Source organism: Mesocricetus auratus, unplaced genomic scaffold, assembly GCF_017639785.1.
Source record: "Mesocricetus auratus isolate SY011 unplaced genomic scaffold, BCM_Maur_2.0 Super-Scaffold_4256, whole genome shotgun sequence".
Lineage (NCBI taxonomy): Eukaryota > Metazoa > Chordata > Mammalia > Rodentia > Cricetidae > Mesocricetus > Mesocricetus auratus.
Genome location: NW_024429182.1, coordinates 119,207,504 through 119,226,121, shown reverse-complemented (window position 1 = coordinate 119,226,121; position 18,618 = coordinate 119,207,504). Strand labels below are relative to the sequence as shown.

Sequence of the window (18,618 nt, the reverse complement as noted above, 5' to 3'; positions counted from 1 at the left end):
TCCCTCTCCCTTTCCCTGCCTTTCTCCCACACCCTCCCACCAACCTGCCCAATAACCCCTCATTTCCCCAGAGAGGGTGAGGCCTTCCATGGGGGTATCCATAGTCTGTCATTTCATTCAGGGAAGGGCCTAGACCGTCCCCCAAGAGTCGAAGGTGAGAGTGCATCTCTCATTGTGGGATGGTCACCCAACGTCCATTTGTATGCCAGGGATAAATCCCATAGATTGTCTAGGCCTCCTCACTGACACTCACGTAACAGGGTCTTGATCAGTCCCATGCTGGATTCCAGCCATCAGTCTGGGATTCAGGAATGGTCAGGTCAGTTGTTTCTGCAGGCTAAACCAGCAGAGTCTTAATCCCTTTGCTCATCAGTCCTCCCTCTCTGCCACTGGGTTCTTTGAGTTAAGCTCAGTGTTTAGCTGTGGGAGTCTGCTGCTGCTTCCATCAGCTATTGGATAAAGGTTTTGTTCTCCAAACTCTCTGGCCGTGACATTGTAGGTGGGCACTCCACAGATCTTTGTCTAAAATACATACATGAGAGAATACATACCATGTTGGTCTTTTTGTGAGTGGGTTACCTCACTCAGTATGGTTTCTCCTAGTGCCATCCATTTGCCTGCAAATTTCAGGATTCCATTGTTTTTTTCTGCTGAATAGTACTCCATTGTGCAAATATACTACATTTTCTCTATGCACTCTTTGGTTGAGGGGCATCTGGGTTGCCACCAAGTTCTGGCTATTACAAATAATGTTACTATGAACATAGTGGAACAGATGCCCTTGATGTATGAATGCATTTTTGGATATATGCCTAAAAGTAAAATTGCTGGGTCTTGTGGTAGATTGATTCACATTTTTCTGAGGAATCTCCATACTGATTTCCAAAGTGGCTGTATGAGTTGGCACACCCATCAGCAGTGGATAAGTGTTCCCCTTTCTCCACAACCTCTCCAGCATAAAGTGTCCTGTTTTTTTTTTATTTTAGCCATTCTGACAACAGTAAGATGGTATCTCAGAATTGTTTTGATTTGCATTTCCCTGAAGGCTAGGGATGTTGACTACTTTCTCAAGTGCCTCTCAGCCATTTTAGACTCCTCTATTGAGAATTCTATATGTAGTTCTGTAGCCCACTTTTTAATTGGATCCTTTGGTGTTTTGGAGACTTGCTTCTTGAATTCTTTGTGAATTTTGGAGATTGGCCCTTTGTCAGATATGGGGCTAGAGAATATCTTTTCCCTTTCTGTGGGATGCCTTTTTCTCTTGTTGACTGTGTCCTTTGCCTTACAGAAGCTTCTCAGTTTCAGTAGGTCCCATGTATTATATTCACATTCTTATACATGCCAGCATCCTGTTATGCCAGCACCATTTGTTGAAGATTCTTTCTTTTTTCCATTGTATATTTTTAGCTTCTTTGTCGAAAATAAGTTGTTCACACATGTATGGGTTAATATCAGAGTGTTCAATTTGATTCCATTGGTCTACCTGTCAATTGTTTTGCCAACACCAAGCAGTTTTCAGGACTACAGCTCTATAATAGTGCTTGCAGTCAGTGATGGTGATGCCTCCATATGTTGCTTTGTTGAATAAGGTTATTTTGACTATCCTGGGTCTTTTGTTTTTCCATACAAAATTGATTATTTTTCTTTCAATGTCTGTGATGTATTCTGCTGGTATTTTAATGGGGATTGCATTGAATCTTTAGATTGCTTTTGGCAGGATTGCCATTTTTACTACGTTGATCCAACCTATCCAAGAGCATGAGAGATCTTTCCATTTTCTGATGTCTTCTTTTATTACGTTCTTTAAAGACTCAAAGTTCTTGTGATACAGGTCTTTCACTTGTTTGGTTAGTGTTACCCCAAGGTATTTTATGTTGTTTGTGGCAATTGTAAAGTGTGATGTTTCTCCAATTTCTTTCTCAGTCCCTTTATCATCTGTATATAGTAGGGCTACTGATTTTTTTGAGTTGATATTGTATCTTGCCACTTTGCTGAAAGTATTTATCAGAGGTAGGAGTTCACTGGTAGAGCTTTTTGGATCACTTATGTAAACTATCATATCATCTGCAAATAGTGAAAATTTGACTTCTTCCTTTCCAATTTATGTCCCCTTGATCTCCATTTGTCAAGTACAATATTGAAGAGGTTTAGAGAGAGTGAAAATCCTTGTCTCATTCATGATTTTAAAGGAATCATGGGTGAGTTTGCTTTTTTGTGCTCTAGAGTTTTCAGCTGTGTTGCTAATTCTCTAGTGTAACTATTCTCCAGTTTTTTCATGTGGGCACTTAGTGCTATGAACTTCCCTCGTAGCAATGCTTTCAAAGTGTCCCATATGTTTAGGTATATTGTGTCTTTATTCTCACTGAATTCTAGGAAGTCTTTAATTTCTTTTTTTTTATTCCTTCTTTGATGCAGGAATAGTGCAATTGTGCATTATTCAATTTTCGTTAGTTTGTAGACTATTGGTAAAGTGGGATTATCTAATGGCTATGTTTTTCTGGTTGTAATTAACTTCCTTGGGTTGGAGTTTTCCTTCCAGAACTTTCTGTAGGGCTGGGTTAGATATATTGCTTTAATCTAGGTTTGTCATGGAATATCTTGTTTTCTCCATCTATAGTGATTGAAAGGTTTACTGGTTATAGTAGTCTGGGCTGGCATCCATGGTCTCTTAGTGTTATTAAAATATCGATCAAGGACCTTCTGGCTTTCAGAGTTCCATGATTTTGTTGAATATATTTTCTGCACCTTTGTGGTTGTTTTCTTCACCTTCTTCTATACCTATTATTCTTAGGTTTGGTAATTTCATGGTGTCCCATATTTCCTGGATGTTTTGTGTTTGGGATTTGTTGGACTTAAGATTTTCTTTGGTTGATGAATCAGTTCGTCGTAGTGTATCTTCAACATCTGAGATTTTCTCTTCCATCTCTTGGATTCTGTTTTTTGTGCTTGAATCTGTAGTACCTGACCATTTACCCAGGTTTCTATTTTCAGCCTTCCTTTAGATTGTGTGTTTTTTTAATTGTCTCTATTTCAGTTTTCAACTGTTGCACTGTTTGAATTGTTTCTATTTTTGTTTTGTCTTTTCATCTATTTGTTGCTTTTTTTGAATTTTTTGGTTTGTTTTTTCTTCCATTTCTTGCATTTTTTGGTTTTTTTTTCTTCCATTTATTTGAGGGATTTTCCTATATCCTCTTTGAGGGCCTCTATCATTTTCATGAAGTTATTTTTAAGGTCATTCTCTTCTGCTTCATTTGCATTGGAATGTTGGAGTCTTGTTGGTGTGGAGTCTCTGGAATCTGGTGGTGTCATATTTGTTTTTTTTTTTGTTTTGTTTTGTTGCTGAGTGTGTTTTTGCATTGTCTCTTTCCCTTCCCTTTTTCTAGTGGGTGCAAAAAGAGCCTCTTAGTGGCCTGGTGGTCAGGGGCCAGAGTACCCTTTAGGTAGGTACAAGCAAGTCCAATACTCTGGTAGTTCTCCTCTTCCTGGTCCTAGTCCTGGTTCCCTGGTAGAGAAAAAGAACAGGGATTTGGGGTTCATAGGCTCCCACCTGGAGGGGAGACTCGGTGGCAGTCTCTAGGAACTAGAGCACAGGCCCAGAAACAGACCCCGAATTGCCTGGTCCAGTGGGTAGAGAAGAAAACCAGGAAACAGGGGTGCCTAGGCTAGTGCTAGGAGGGAAGTCTCTGTGGCAGTCCCCAGGCATTTGAAGGCAGGCCCAGATACAGGGCCTGGTTTACCTGGTCCCTTGTTCTCATTGGTGGAAGAGAAGACCAGGGTCTGGGGCGCATAGGCTCCTGCCGGGAGGGAGTCTCTGTAGCTGTCTCCTGAATTGCCAGTATTTTATTGAGTATTTTTGCATTAATGTTCATGGGGGATATTTGCCTGCCATTTGCTTTCTTAGTTGTGTTTTTGTGTGGATACCAAGGTAATTGTAGGATTCTAAGACGAGGTTGGTAATGAACCTTCTGTTTCTATTGTGTGGAACAATGTGAGGAGTATTAGTATTAGCTGTTATTTGAATTTCTGGTAGAATTCTGCACTGAAACCATCTTGGCCTTGGTTTTTTTGTTTTGTTTTGCTTTGTTTTGTTTTTGGGCTCAGAGACTTTTGAGGACTGCATCTATTTCATTTGGTGTTATAGGCCCGTTTAAATTGCTCATCTATTAATTTTGGCAGTAATGCCTATCCAGTTAATTGCCCATTTCCTTTAAATTTTCAAATTTTGTGGAGTACAGGTTTTCAAAATATGACCTGATATTTCTCTGGATTTCCTCAGTGTCTGTTGTTGTGTCCCCCTTTCATTCCTGATTTCATTGAATTGCATTTTCTCTTGCTTGCCTTTTGTTTATTTGGATAAAGTTTTTTTTTATATTGTTGAATGTTTCCAACAACCAACTCATTGTTATATTTATTCTTTGTATTATTTTCCTAGTTGCTACTTTATTGATTTCAACCCTCAACTTGATTATTTCCTGGTGTCTACTCCTCCAGCATGAGTTTGATTCTTTTTGTTCTAGAGCTTTCAGTTATGCTGTTAGTTCTCTAGTGTGACTATTCTCCAGTTTCTTCATGGGGGCACTTAGTGCTATGAACTTTCCTTTTAGTACTATTTCAAAGTGTCACATAAGTTTGGGCATTTTGTCTCTTCATTCTCAGTGATGTTTTTAACTTCTTTCTTTATTTCTTCCTTGACCCAGCAATGGTGCAATTGCTCATTGTTCAATTTCCATGTGTTTGTAGGTTTTCTTTGATTTGTGTTGTTGTTGAATACTTACTTTATGCAAGGTCATCTGACAAGATGCAGGGGGCTATGATGGGGAAATTCCTTCTGTGTATATATAGTCTTATTGCAATATAGCAATGTTGGCCAATGGGGAAGCAGATAGGTGGGACTAGGATTCTGGGAAATATAATCAAGAGTGGAGAGTTGTCATATGATCCCGAGAAGAGGGGATGCATAAGGCTCCATCCTCAGTAAGATAAGACCTTATAAAAATATGTATTAGTAATTACGGTTAATACTTAAGTCAAAGTTAGCCACTAAGAAATCATAGTAAATGGCCAATAGCTTCATAATTAATATAGTGTCTGGTGTGTTATTTAGGGACAGAGACAGTAGCAGGATCCAGGCAGTTGGCAGAAAAGAATACATATTACAGGGTTATTCCAATTTTTTTGTATTTGTTGAATTTTGCTATGTTGCTGATTATGTGGTTAATTTTAGAGAAGGTTCATGTGGTGCTTAGAAGAAGGTATATTCTTTTGTTTTTTGATAGAATGCTCTATAGATGTCTGTTAAAACCAATTGAGTCATAACATGTTAGTTTTTTTATTTCTTTGTTAAGTTTCTGTCTGGTGGTTCAGTCTAGTGTTGAAAGTTGGGTGTTGAAGTTTCCAACTATAAGTGTGTGAGGTTTTATGTGTGATTTGAGTTTTAGTAATGTTTCTTTTACAAAAGTGTGTGCCTTTGTATTTGGGGCATAGATGTTCAGAATTGAGACTTCATCCTGATGGATTTTTCCTGGCATGAATATGAAATTAGTTTCCTCATCTCTTTTGACTGATTTTAGTTTAAAGTCTAATTTGTTAGATATTAGAATAGTTATACCAGCTTGTTTCTTGGGTCCATATGATTAGAAAATCTTTTCCCATCCCTTTACTCTGAGGTAATGTCTGTCTTTGAAGTTTAGGTGTGTTTCTTGTATGCAGCAGAAGGATGGATTCTGTCTTCATATCCATTCAGTTAGCCTGTGCCTTTTTATAGGCAAGTTAAGTGCATTGATATTGAGGAAATTAAGGACGATTTGATTGTTAATTTTTGTTTGCTTTGGATTTGTTGGTTTTGGTGGTATTTGTGGATTCCCTGTTTTTTCTTTTGGCTTTTGGTAAAGTGGGATTATCTATTGCCTGTCTTTTTGTGAGTGTACTTAACTTCCTTATTGGAGCTTTCTTTCCAGTACTTTCCGTAGGAATGTATTAGTGGATGTACATTGTTTAAATCTGGTTTTGTCACTTGTTTAATACTTAAATAAATGTTTATAATTTACATTTACTATTTAGGAAGCATACCAGGTACCTTAGATTTTGCTTTTAGAAGGAATATTCATATAATTCTAGCAAATGTTTTTGAAAATCTTAGTTCATATTCACAGAACATCCTAAACTGATCATCAACTCACTGTTTATGAATAGCATAGAAGTGCAATGTCAAGTTGACTGTAGAACATGTTAAGACTGGAATTAAAAGAACAGAGGGGAATTTCTACATGGTGGTGGAGAATGAACTATTAATATACAGAATACTTGACAAAGTCAGCTTGAAATTTCAATGTATGTCTGTCAATGATCCATATAAAATAGTTTTTAAATTTTGTATAGTCTTAGGTCATTTTTCAAATTTCAGTTCATATTTCTGCAAACTAGTAAAGCACCAATCACTCTCATTTACAAACTATTTATTTATTTCATAGAACATATGAGAACACATATATGGGCATTTGTGATGGTCAGAGGATACCTGCAAAAAGTGAGTTCTCTGCCTCACTATATAGTAATTAGCATTAAATTAGGATAGTCTGGCTTTATGGCAGGTGCTTTACCTACTGTGCCAAGTACTGATCATCCAGTAAAACACTCCCTGAACATTTTCAGGGCTCATTTTGGAAAACTTTAACTTTGGGTTTCTTTCTCAAAGCCCAGCCACTGACTCTCCATATCTCACTCAGTCTTAGATCCATTTTCTTGCATCTGTTCTAAACGGCACAAATGCCACTTCCTGAACTGTACTGTAGTGTGAACAGTAAAAAGAGTTAAGACAAAGTTGCTTGTTGACTGTGTCCTTTCCTTACAGAAGCTTCTCAGTTTCAGGAGATCCCATTTATTAATTGTCTATCTCAGTATCTATGCTACAGGTGTTATGTTCAGGAAGCAGTTTCTGCTACCAATTCGTTCAAGGGTACCTCCCACTTTCTCTTCTAACAGGTTCAGTATGGCTGGATTTATGTTGAGAACTTTGATCCAATTGGACTTACGTTTTGTGCATGGTGATAGATATGGATCTATCTGCAGTCTTCTACATGCCAATATCCAGTTATACCAGCACCATTTGTTGAAGATGTTTTCTTTTTTTTCCATTGTATAACTGTAGCTTCTTTGTCAAAAATCAGGTGTTCGTAGTGTGTGGGTTTTTAATCAGGTTATTTAATTCGATTCCATTGGTCTACCTGTCTACTTTTGTGCCAATACCAAGCTGTTTTCATGACTATGGCTCTATAATAGAGCTTGAAGTCAAGGATGGTGATGCCTTTGGATGTTCCTTTGCTTTACAGGGTTGTTTTGGCTATCCTGGACTATTTGTTTTCCCATATAAATTTGAGTATTGTTCTTTCAAGGTCAGTGAAGAATTGAGTTGGGATTTTAATGGGAATTACATTGAATCTTTAGATTGTTTTTGGCAAGATTGCCATTTTTACTATATTGATCCTACCTATGTAAGCACATGAGAGAGCTTTCCATTTTCTCATATTTTCTTTAATTTCTTTCTTTAAAGACTCAAAGTTCTTACTATAGAGGTTTTTCACTTATAGGCTACAGAATGGGAAAAGATCTTTGCCACCCCACATCTGACAGAGGGATGATTTCAAAAATATACAAACCTAGCCAACAAAAAACCAAACAATCCAATTAAAAAGTGGGGTGCTCAATTAAATAGAGAATTCTCAATAGAGGAATCTAAAATGGCTGAAAGACACTTAAGAAAGCACTCAACATCTTTAGCCATCAGGGAAATGCATCTCAAAACATTCTGAAATACCATCTTACATAGGTTAGAATGGCTAAAATAAAAACCCCAATGACAGTCTATGCTGGAGAGGATGAGAAGAAAGTGGAGACCTCATCCATTGCTGGTGGGTGTGCAATCTTTTATGACCACTTTGGAAATCAGGAAAATGGGAATCAGTCTACCTTGAGATCTAGCAATTCCACTCTTGAGCATATACCCAAATACCGCACATTCATACTACAAGGACACATGTTCAATTATGTTCATAACAGCGTTGTTTGTAATTGCCAGAACCTGGAAGCAACCTAGATGCCCCTCAACTGAAGAACAGATTGAGAAAATATGGTACATTTAAAAAGTGGAGCATTACCCAGTGGGGGAAAAAAAACAGTGACATCTTGAAATTTGTAGGCAAATGGATGAAACTGGAGCAAGGTAACCCAATCACAGAAAGACAAGCAGGGTATGTAGTCACTCATATATGGAAATTAGACATAGAGCACAGGACTTCCAGCAAAGGACAATCCACACCACCAGAGAACTAGAAAACAAGAAGAACCCAAAGTGAAGAACTCATGGTCCCCCAAAGGAGGTCAGGGGACAAGAATTCCTGAACAATTTGGGCCCATGGGGGGAGAGAGGAGGAAGGTGGGAAGGGGAATGGGGGAGAAGGTGTGGGGGGAGGAAACAGAAGTACTGAGACAGGGGCAGAATAGAGGGGTACAAGAAAGGAGATGCCTTGATAAAGGGAGCCTGTATAGGTTTGGAGAGAAGTTTGGCACTGGGGACATGTTCTGGGTTCCAAAGGGATGACCCCAACTGAGAATCTAGTCAATGTTGGAGAGGCTGCCTTTGATGATCTTCTGCTATAGGTGTGAAACATGAGATTGATGACTACCTTGGTTGCCATTCCTAGAGCCTTCATCTAGTAGCTGATTGAAGCATAAACAGGCATCCACAGCTGAACACCAAGTCATACTCCTGGAATCCAGTTGCAGAGAGGGAGGAGGGATGAGCAAAGGAGCCAAAACTATGCTGGAGAAACCTGCAGCAACAGTTGACCTGACCTAGTGAGAGAACAGAGACCCTAGTTCTAAAGCTGGGGAACCAGCATTGGACTGAACCAAGCCCTCTGAATGTGGGTGCCAGCTAGGAGGCCTAGGAAGTCTATGGGTCCTCTAACAGTGGAGCCAGTGTTTATCCCTAGAGCACAAATGGACTTTGGGAGCCCATTTCCTGTGGAGGGATACTATTCCAGCCCAGATACAAGAAAGAGGGCCTATGCCCTCCCCCACATGATGTGACAGACTTTGATGGTCTCCCATGAAGAGTCTTACTTACTATCCTTGGGCAGTTGTTAGGGGTTGGTTGGGGGATCAGTGGGGAGCTTGGTAGAATGGGAGGGCAATAGAGTGGGGGCATTGATATGTAAATAAGAAAGCTTCTCAAATAAAAAAAAGACAAGGCTCCTCAGGTGACAATTGGAGGCCATCTCTACATGCTATAAACTTTTCATGTTTAAGGGCAAAATGTCAAAAAGATATTTAGAAAATTACCAGGCTACTTTAGCAAGAACAATTTAGAGGTTTTGCTTGTTTTATTTTCGGTTTTGTTTTATTTTTTTGTTTTTGTTCTGAGTGTGTGTGCTTCAGTTGGATGGATGAGAGAAGTACTCAATGTACAACCACAAAGCAAGACTTTGATGTTGGTCATCCTGTTCATTTCTCTCTTTGACCAAACAGCAAGCACGTTGGCCTCCAGCAAGTCACTAAGTCTTGGATCCTCTCCTCAAAGAGGGTGATAGTACTTACCTTTCAGTGTTGTTTGTGGCCTTTGGATATGATACTGAATTTCTGAAGAAGTACTGGTTTTGGTAAAGATAGGTACGTTAAAAATAATCTTTTTAAAAATATGCAGGATTTTATGTGTATCCTTAAATACTTTATGATACCAATTGCTTTTCCTTCTGACCTTACAGGCTCTCCCAGGGTCAAAAGTCCAGAGAGCTTATGTAAGTTCTTCAAGTCTGCTGTAAAGTTATCAGCCATGCTGTGGTCTCCTTCACAGGCTGAAGTTGTGGGAACAACAGACCTTGGCTGGAGGCCCACTTCTCCATCAGCCTGGGAGCAGGCAGCTGCAAGACAGTACGGTGCCTGGAGCAATAAGTTCCTAAAAAGGGCTCACCCACAGCAATACCCTTATCTTGACCTTTTCCAAAGACTAACTACCTCTTCCTGACCAACCCACCCACCGCCATCTCTGGTGTCAGGGTATATATAACCAGTCAGGGTAGGAATAAAGTAGAGCCTTCTTTAGGAGATTTCTGAAAAGCCTTCTTGAAGTTTTCTTTGCACCACCGATGGGTCTCTGTGTCATCAATCCAGACACACTCCGCACATTCTCAGACACAGGCTGCACAGTGGGCACAGCAGAAGTGATGAAGACTTATCTCCAAGTTCTGATTATTGATAACAGGAGTTGGTTTCTGACTGCCTGACATAGAAAAGCCCCTTACCCATATACCTCTGTGTAGCTGCAACATATTTCATGAAAGCCCCTAAAGGAGAGTCAACGGAAACACTCATTTAGGAAGAGAAAAATTAGATGTGACATCCTAACACTCTGCCATCCTCTGCTGTTTAGACACAGGTAACAAGTGCATGTACACTTCAGGGAGGAGATTATATAGGATGTATACCCCTTAAGGTATCACACATGTTATATCTAATGCATATTTCCTTTTCATACTGTTTCTTTCCCTTGCCACTTCCTACTACCACTCTCACATGATCCATTTAATAATCCCATGTATAATATACCTGTATCTAGTTAAATACCCAAAGGTAGATAGGGTAATACATGATACATACATACATGAACAAATAAATATATATTTAAGAACATGTTCATATAATACATAGAATGAAAATGAGGTCATATTAAGTGTGACTGTGCATTCTGATTTTTCTACACAGCAGGGCATCAGGGAAATTGTTCTAAGTCAACTTATATAGTATGGAATTGCATCATTTTGTGTATTATTGACAATAGCCAACAATTCCTGTACTAATCAGAATCCATTTGGCCACAAGGTTTATTTTTTTAAACAAACAATGCAATAATTATCACTGGCAGTGTATTCTTACCTACTGAAGCATTTGTTTTCCTGGGATAGGTTCTCTCAGTGGGAAGTCTGGGTTAAGAGATGTTTTTAACTTAATAGATATTGCCAGATTGCTTTCCAAAACAGGCTATAATAATGCACATTTCCACCAGCAATATATTAAAATACTCCTTGCTTTGTAGCCTGCCAACAAAAGGTGTTATTGCTCTGCTTGATGCATGCCAGTCTGATGGGTGTAAAGGGATATCTCACTTCTCTAATTTGCATTCACCAGTGAGGTTGAGCAGCTTAGTGTTTGGTGGCTGTTGAGAAATGCCTTTGCACATCACTCCTTTGTAGACATTGCTAATCTTTCTATTGGGATATTTGAAAGGGTTCTTTATATGAAATGGATGGAACTCACAATATTTATATTAAACTTTCCTACAGATTCTGTTGTTAAAATGTCTGGGTTTATCCAGTAACGAGACACAGACAGTGACTCAACGATCCCACATGGAGTTTTATTGGTGGACAGGGAAGGAAAGGGGGGTGAGAGGTAACCAACCCATGCAGAGCTGAGAGAGAGAGAGAGAGAAAAGATATGAGAGAGAGAGAGAGAGAGAGAGAGGATGAGATAAAGAGAATAAGAGAGAAAGTAAAAGAGAGAGAGATGAGAGTAAGAGAGAAGAGAGATGGAGAGGAAGACGAGAGTAAAAGAGTAAGAGAGAGCTTAAGTGGGCAGGGGTCAGTCCTTCAAAGGGGCTCTTTGCACCTTCATGGTTCTCACAGAACTCTGGGCTGGCCAGAGTGCTGCCTGATTGCATCTTGCCAGGTAACAGGGCAGGCCAGCGTAATACCTGAACCTTTCATTCCCACCTTTATTTATGATTAAAAAGAGATGGGGGTGTTAGATGTGGCAGGCTAGGGATTAAGGACATTGATATCTTAAGACTGCTTCCTGCTGACTGGGGACATTTGACCATCTTTGGGGGAACCTGAGAAAGCTGAAGTGTTGCCACATCTGGAATAGCTGATTGTTCCGTTGTAGTCCTGGCTGTCTGAAACTCTGGCATCTCTGTGGATCTAGCAAGATGTTAGCAGAGTAGAGGACAAACTTAGGTTAAAAATTTTTTTCTTAGTTATTGATATTTGAGGGGAAGTTTGTACGATGAGGGAGAGGTTCTTGAGGGGTCCCAAGATAAGGGAAGGGAGTCCCAGGACCTGAGAAAGGTTGAATAATATCTGGAGTGAATCTGACCTGTTTGGATGGGTCCAATTTGGCTTTCTGGAACTTACAAGAATTCTTTGAGTTTTTGAAAACTCAAGTATAAGACATATTAGCAGCATATTTGTGTTAGAAATGATGTGACTGAAAACATTAACATTTTTAAAACTGAGATATTTTTAGTACAATGAAAAGAACCTTAATTATGAGCTTGTAGTGGTATAGTTGTTTAGCACTCTGTTAGAGTTAGATTAGTAGCTTATCAGACTTTATTGATTAATGTTAAGACAATGAAAAGTAGTATAATGAAAGAGAAGCCGGAACACACTTTATTTTTTTAATGTCTCAACTCACTTTATTACATTACCATCTTATATAGATAAACCTTAGAATACCAGTTCCTAAAACCTGTTTTATGACAGAGCTTTGCCTTGTCTGTTACTTTAAAGTGGCAAAGCTTCCAGCCATCAAAAGCATCAGAGTTCTTGAGATTTCACCTGAGATTGGAGAATGAGAGACTTGTTACCTGATTGCATGGACAGCCACCCCCAAGGTCCTCCTTGTTGTTGAAGTCAGAGGCTACAAAAACACCTGATAGTGAGACCTGTGGATTGGGGACTTTTTAGGAAGACTTTCCTACCACTGTCCAGAGCAACGTGTAGAAAATCGATTCCATTGTCCTCTTGTTAAAGGCCTGAAGAGTCCTTTGAAGCAGTTGAGGTGAAGGGCAGGATTGCTTAGTGGTCAGCGTTGCCACATTGTGGGTGGAGTTTCTTCACTGTCTATCAGTCTTCTTGGAGGAGATGGGGTGGTGCCAGCAGCTGGCCTATCTCTCTGTTATAAAAGCTTTTAAATAAAACATTTAAATGTCATGCTCTCTAGATCACTGAGCATTTGAGGACTCTTTGTCTCTTTAGTATATCTTAGTAGACAAAATTTATCTTTAGTGACTTGTCTTAAGTACATTGATGACTACAGAAAAATTTCTTTTGTAATAGCTTTACCTTTGTATACAGCTTGCAGGAATGACTGGGTAGTATAAATACTTTGTTAATTTGAAGTAGACCTTTATAACTTTAAATGTTTATCATCACTTAAAAGATATAACGATTTAGAAATATTTGATAATTTAGTATAGTTGAATTAAAGTTACCTTATTTTTTACACATACATATAAATACATTAAACAGGATTGGGTAAAAGTGTTTGACCCACACTTGTAGCAAACAGATTTAAAGGTACAGTCAGTGATGAGAAGGAAGATTTGTTGTAGATAGGACAGGGAACCCTGGAAAGGCACAGTATTCCATAAACAAGCCATGTACAACAGGGCCAGTGAAAGATGAACTTAGAGACAAAAATAAAAGTGCAAAAGAGACAAAAAGTAAATGAATTGTATCTTGTCAGCTGGCTTGGCAGGCAGAAGCTGGCTGGACTGAGTGGGTGTGCCTACAGCTAGGTCACGCAGTAAACATGGCGGCCTCAGTAAACAAGTTTCCAAAGCTAGGCTGCATGTTAGGCTGCTTGGTTAAGATCACCAAGATGGTACATTTCTCAGAGTATCCTGAACAGACACTAACCCAAGCCAGGCCATTGTAAGCTGCTGGCATCTGTATGGAGAAGAAATACGGTAGAACCAAAGCTGGATGAAAAAGGAATTTGCTATTCCAAGCTGAATGAACAGGAGAGACAAAATAGGGCACTCCTGGGTGGAAGGCAGCTGCTGCCCTGAGATTGGTTTAGTGGCCGGAAGCCTCTGTGACCGGCGGGAGTTTTGTAGGTAGCTTTTAAAGCTAGAAGAATGAGAATTAGAGGAAGAAAGAATGTTGAAGAGAATGATTAGTAGAGAGGTAGAGAAAAGTTTAAACATAGGGCAACTCCGTCCATTGACCAGACCGCTGACAGTGACTAGTGAGGTCCCACAAAATATACTGAAATAAGTGAGTCTGGATGACTTAAGGCATTAAGAGGCATCCCAGAGGAGAGGATGCGTCAATTTCCTTTGTCGGTTCGTTACCCATGAGTCCGGTCTAAAGGAAAATAAAATGGCAAGATCAACTATCCAGAACTTGTCAGCCCAAGTCTAACCAGGGCAGAAAAGACTACCCAAAAAAGGACCCACTCAGAGTCCGAATGGCGAAAAGCCACCGAAAGCTCAGTAAGGAGCCGAAAAAATTACCAATAGGTCTTGCCCGTGGAAAACAAACCGAAAATGATTGTCAGATGATATGGGTCAACTGTGACCTTGAAGGTCCTGGTTGGGTGAGTCCCCCTGTTCCCAAGAACACCGTAAGGGTGCTGGATGCTCAACGGTCGGCCCGTAGGGTTCAGAGAAATGTTTACACTGACTAGAGGGAGTCCTTACCAAATCACAGCCTCTGTTGGATGCAAAATCGAGCATTCTGGTCGATGGAAAGTGGGCCTTTGGTCCGAAGTTGCAGGGTACCTTCGTGGTCATCTGCCAAGTCTGCAGGCAGCCAGAGCCACAGGGAGAGCCTGTCCAGGTCAGGGAACCAATGTTGTTAAAATGTCTAGGTTTACCCAGTAATGAGACACAGACAGTGACTCAATGATACCACGTGGAGTTTTATTGGTGGACAGGAAAGGAAAGGGGGGTGAGAGGTAATCAACCCATGCAGAGCTGAGAGAGAAAGAGATAAGATACAGGAGAGCGAGAGAGAGAAAGAGAGAGAGAGAGAGAGAGAGAGAGAGAGATGATGATGATGAGAGTAAGACAAGAGTAAAAAAGAGCGTAAGAGGGTAGGAGGGCAGGGGTCAGTCCTTTAAAGGGGTCTTTTGCATCTGCGTGTAGACTGGTTCTCGCAGAACTCTGGGCTGGCAAGAGTGCTGCCTGAGTGCATCTTGCCAGGTAACAGGGAAGGCCAGCATAATGCCTGAACCTTTCAGATTCACTATTGATTTAATTGCTTTATGTATAGAATCTTTTACATATAAAGTTTTAGATAATAATTATTACATTCATTTGTGTGTGTGTGTTCACAAGCACATGCATGCGTGTGTGGGACAATGTGGGGAAAGATGCATCGTGACACTCATGTGCAAGTCAGAGGACAACTAGTGAGAACCAGTTCTCTCCTTCCACCATGAAGATCTTGAGTAACAAATCCAGGTGATAAAGTTTACCTTTACATGCTGCGTCATCACACTGTCCCACAAAAGTTTTGAAATTTTTTGCACAAATGCACATGATTTTGCTTTATGATGACCTTAAATAATAAGTGGAATATCATAAATAGTTTTCTGCGCTTTGATATTATTTTTATGTGAGCCAATTCCCTTTCTGTACCTTTGTATGCCTTTCTTGAAAAATTTTTTCCATCCATATAAGCACTTAGGCTAATTTTACCAGTTTTGTAAATAAAGATTTATGGATTATAATGGGTATGTGAATTCTATAAACTACAATACTGAATTGCCAGATAAGGCATACCCATTAGTGCAATAGTGACATGACATAATGTTTTTGTTTGTTTTGTTTTGTTTGTTTTTCAAGACAGGGTTTCTCTGTATTGTTTTGGAGGCTGTCCTGGAACTCACAGAGATCACCCTGTCTCTGCCCCTGAGTGCTGGAATTAAAGGCGTGTGCCACCAATGCCCAGCAGTGTCCAGTATTGTTAAGCTAGTTCAGACCTATGAATTAAGAGATCTTAGTCCCTAGGGAGGGACCTAATATTGTTGCTTAGCTAAAGTGATATCACATTGTTAATGTCTGTGTTTATTCTTACAGACAAAGGCTACTTACCCTCCTTGCAGTTCATGAAAATAAATGTAGATACTCACATCTGAGAATAAAGGATGATTGAGAGCTCTTGTGCCCCTTAAAAAGAAGGGAGCATTGTGCAGGCAGGGACCAAAAATGTAAGGCCTAGAATACAGGAAGCAAAGATCCAAAACACTGAAGACAAAGTGGGATATGACTAGCACAGTTTCAATCTCACGGAAGCTGCACCTATTTATATTGGTCACATGGAGGTTGGAAATTTCTCACAATCTTCTACATATGGGGAAAGGCCTTGTGTGCCCTTATCACTTATTGCTGACCATTGGTGACTAATAGATTATAGGAACAGGGAAGTTGTAGTATACAGTTGTGTGCCTACTAGTGATATACTTATAGTTCCAAATGATCCCAGGGTAGTTCCAAACTCAGGGTCACAGAGGTGGCCCTTTAAACTCTGAAGCAACACAACAGCAACAAAGCCATGACTGTTGGAAAGAGATTATAAAGGGGGAAAGGTGCTCACAGAGTGGGAAAGAATTATAAAAGTAGCCTGATTATATTATATTCATTCATGGAAATTTTAAAGAACAAAGTTTATTAACAAAACAAAATTTTAAAGCAAGACACAGAAACTTCCAATATACGGCTTTCAAGACAACTGACATTCGCATCAAACTTATGAAATACTTTATTTACTTCTCTTTGTTCATATTTAATTACAACCTTAAGGAGTTTAGTAGGAAACATATTTATTTCTACAGTGAGTGCTATATTGCTTTATTGTTATGTTTATTCCTAATAATATTGTTGATTTTATTGCATGGCTTTCTCTATTAAGAATAGAATTTTGATTCTGCTCTAATTTCTGAGTGTGTAGTGTTGTATCAGGAAAGGTTTATTAAAGTTCCTATCATGTATCAAACAATATTACCAAGTTTTCTTTATCAACTGTAAGAATTTTTTTCATATATTTTTTATTTCACTATTTATGCATGTCACTTTCAGTTCCCTCTCCCTCTGATCCTCCCCCACCTCCCAATCCTCCCAACCCCTCACCCCCACTCCGTCACCCCTCTGTTCCCCAGGAAGGGTAAGGGCTATAAAGAGAAGCCTTCTCACCAGCCTGGTTTCAGAGCCGCATCAGTCCCAAATAAACACACAGGAGGCTATATTAATTATGAAGCTGTTGGCCTTGATTGTTTCTTACTGGCTAGCTCTGACTTAAGTATTTATCCCATAATTGTTAATCTAAGTATTTCTCTTACTGGAGAAGTTTCCGGGCTTCCTACCCCATGGCAGTTACATCTCGACTTCCTGTGTTCCTCCTTCCCAGAGTCCTCCTGGACTCCTAGTCCCACCTATATTGCTTCCCTTTTGACTAACAGTGCTCTATTGACATATACACAGGACTTCCCCAACAAAGGGCCTCTATGAGGGATTTGCAGGGTCCATCACATCATCCCGGGAAGGGCCCAGGTTCTTCCCCATGTGTCCAGGCTGAGAGAGCATCACTCCACGTGCATGGGTTCCCAGAGTTCTTCTGTATGCCAGGAATAAATAACTGCTCCACTCTCCAAGGAGAATTTTTTTAAATTATGGGCTCTTTGGTTCTCTGGTTACAAATAACTATATGCAAAATAAAATCATTTACCACTGTTTCTCTTATTTTTATAGCTTTTCAATTGTATTTCTTTTTTAAATTAATTTTATTTAAATTAAAAACAATCTTATTTTACATGCCAATCTCAGTTCCTTCTCCCTCCCATGTTCCCATTGCCCCCACCCCACTCCTCATGAAGGGTGAGGCCTCCCATGGGGATCATCAAGTCTGTCACATCATTTGGGGTTTTATGCTGGTTTCTCAGCTGTCAGACTGGGTTCTGTAAGCTCCCACTTGCTCAGGTCAGCTGTTTCTGTGGGTTTCCCCAGCATGGTATTGACTCCTTTCCTCACTTATTTCTTATTAAATTTCTGTAACTTTCAGGAAAACATTGGCTGATAATGATATCCTTACATTTCATTTAAATTAAAATCATTTTAGTGATTTGTTATCGAAAATCAAACTTGTTAATGACTGATAAAATTTAGTTACTATTTTATCTTTATGTTGCTAATGATTTTCACCATCTGATTTCTTGGAAGAAATTCTGCTGTGAGGAATATGCCCATTTTCTTCATGGAATTTAATAATTCATTTATTTAGGGTTTCATAATTCTCACAAAATTGTCTTGGTGTTTCTTTGTCTGACATTCATTTATCTTAAAAATGAGCTTTTTTGAAATACAATTTACATATTCACCCAAGTTAATACACATTCAAAAAAATTTAGCAAGTGTGCAGTTATACAACTCTCAACAAGGTGAAGTCCAGAGACATTTCCGTTTTTCCAATGTAGCAAATTCTTACCTGGCTCTTAACCAGGAGCAACTGCAGCTCCTTTCTCTTGTCTATATATTTGATTTCTATTAACATGGAATGTTAATAAACCAAACATTATATGTTCTCTGTGTTTTACTTCACTTGTGTAAGTTTTTGAGATAATAACTCCATAGCAGGCATAATTATTTAATTTTATTTTTCTGGGGGATAATTTGCTTTAAAAATACTATTTGGAGTCAAAAATTAAAGTTAAGAAAAAAATTTTGAAAAGATTTAGAAAAGTATTTAACTTTTGGGTTTGTGTTACATTGTTTAATGTTGTAGTATTTTTTAAAAAGACAATATTTAGATTTGAGCTGATTGATAACATTACCACATAATA

General features: G+C 39.1%; 2 pseudogenes; one reads left to right on the top strand and one right to left on the bottom strand.

Annotated features, from left to right (window-relative positions):
* Window positions 1-9,831, bottom strand: part of LOC101844935 — a 34,207-nt pseudogene extending 24,376 nt beyond the window's left edge.
* A 4,416-nt stretch (window positions 9,832-14,247) lies between these two features.
* LOC101822590 overlaps window positions 14,248-18,618 on the top strand; it is a 29,842-nt pseudogene continuing 25,471 nt past the window's right edge.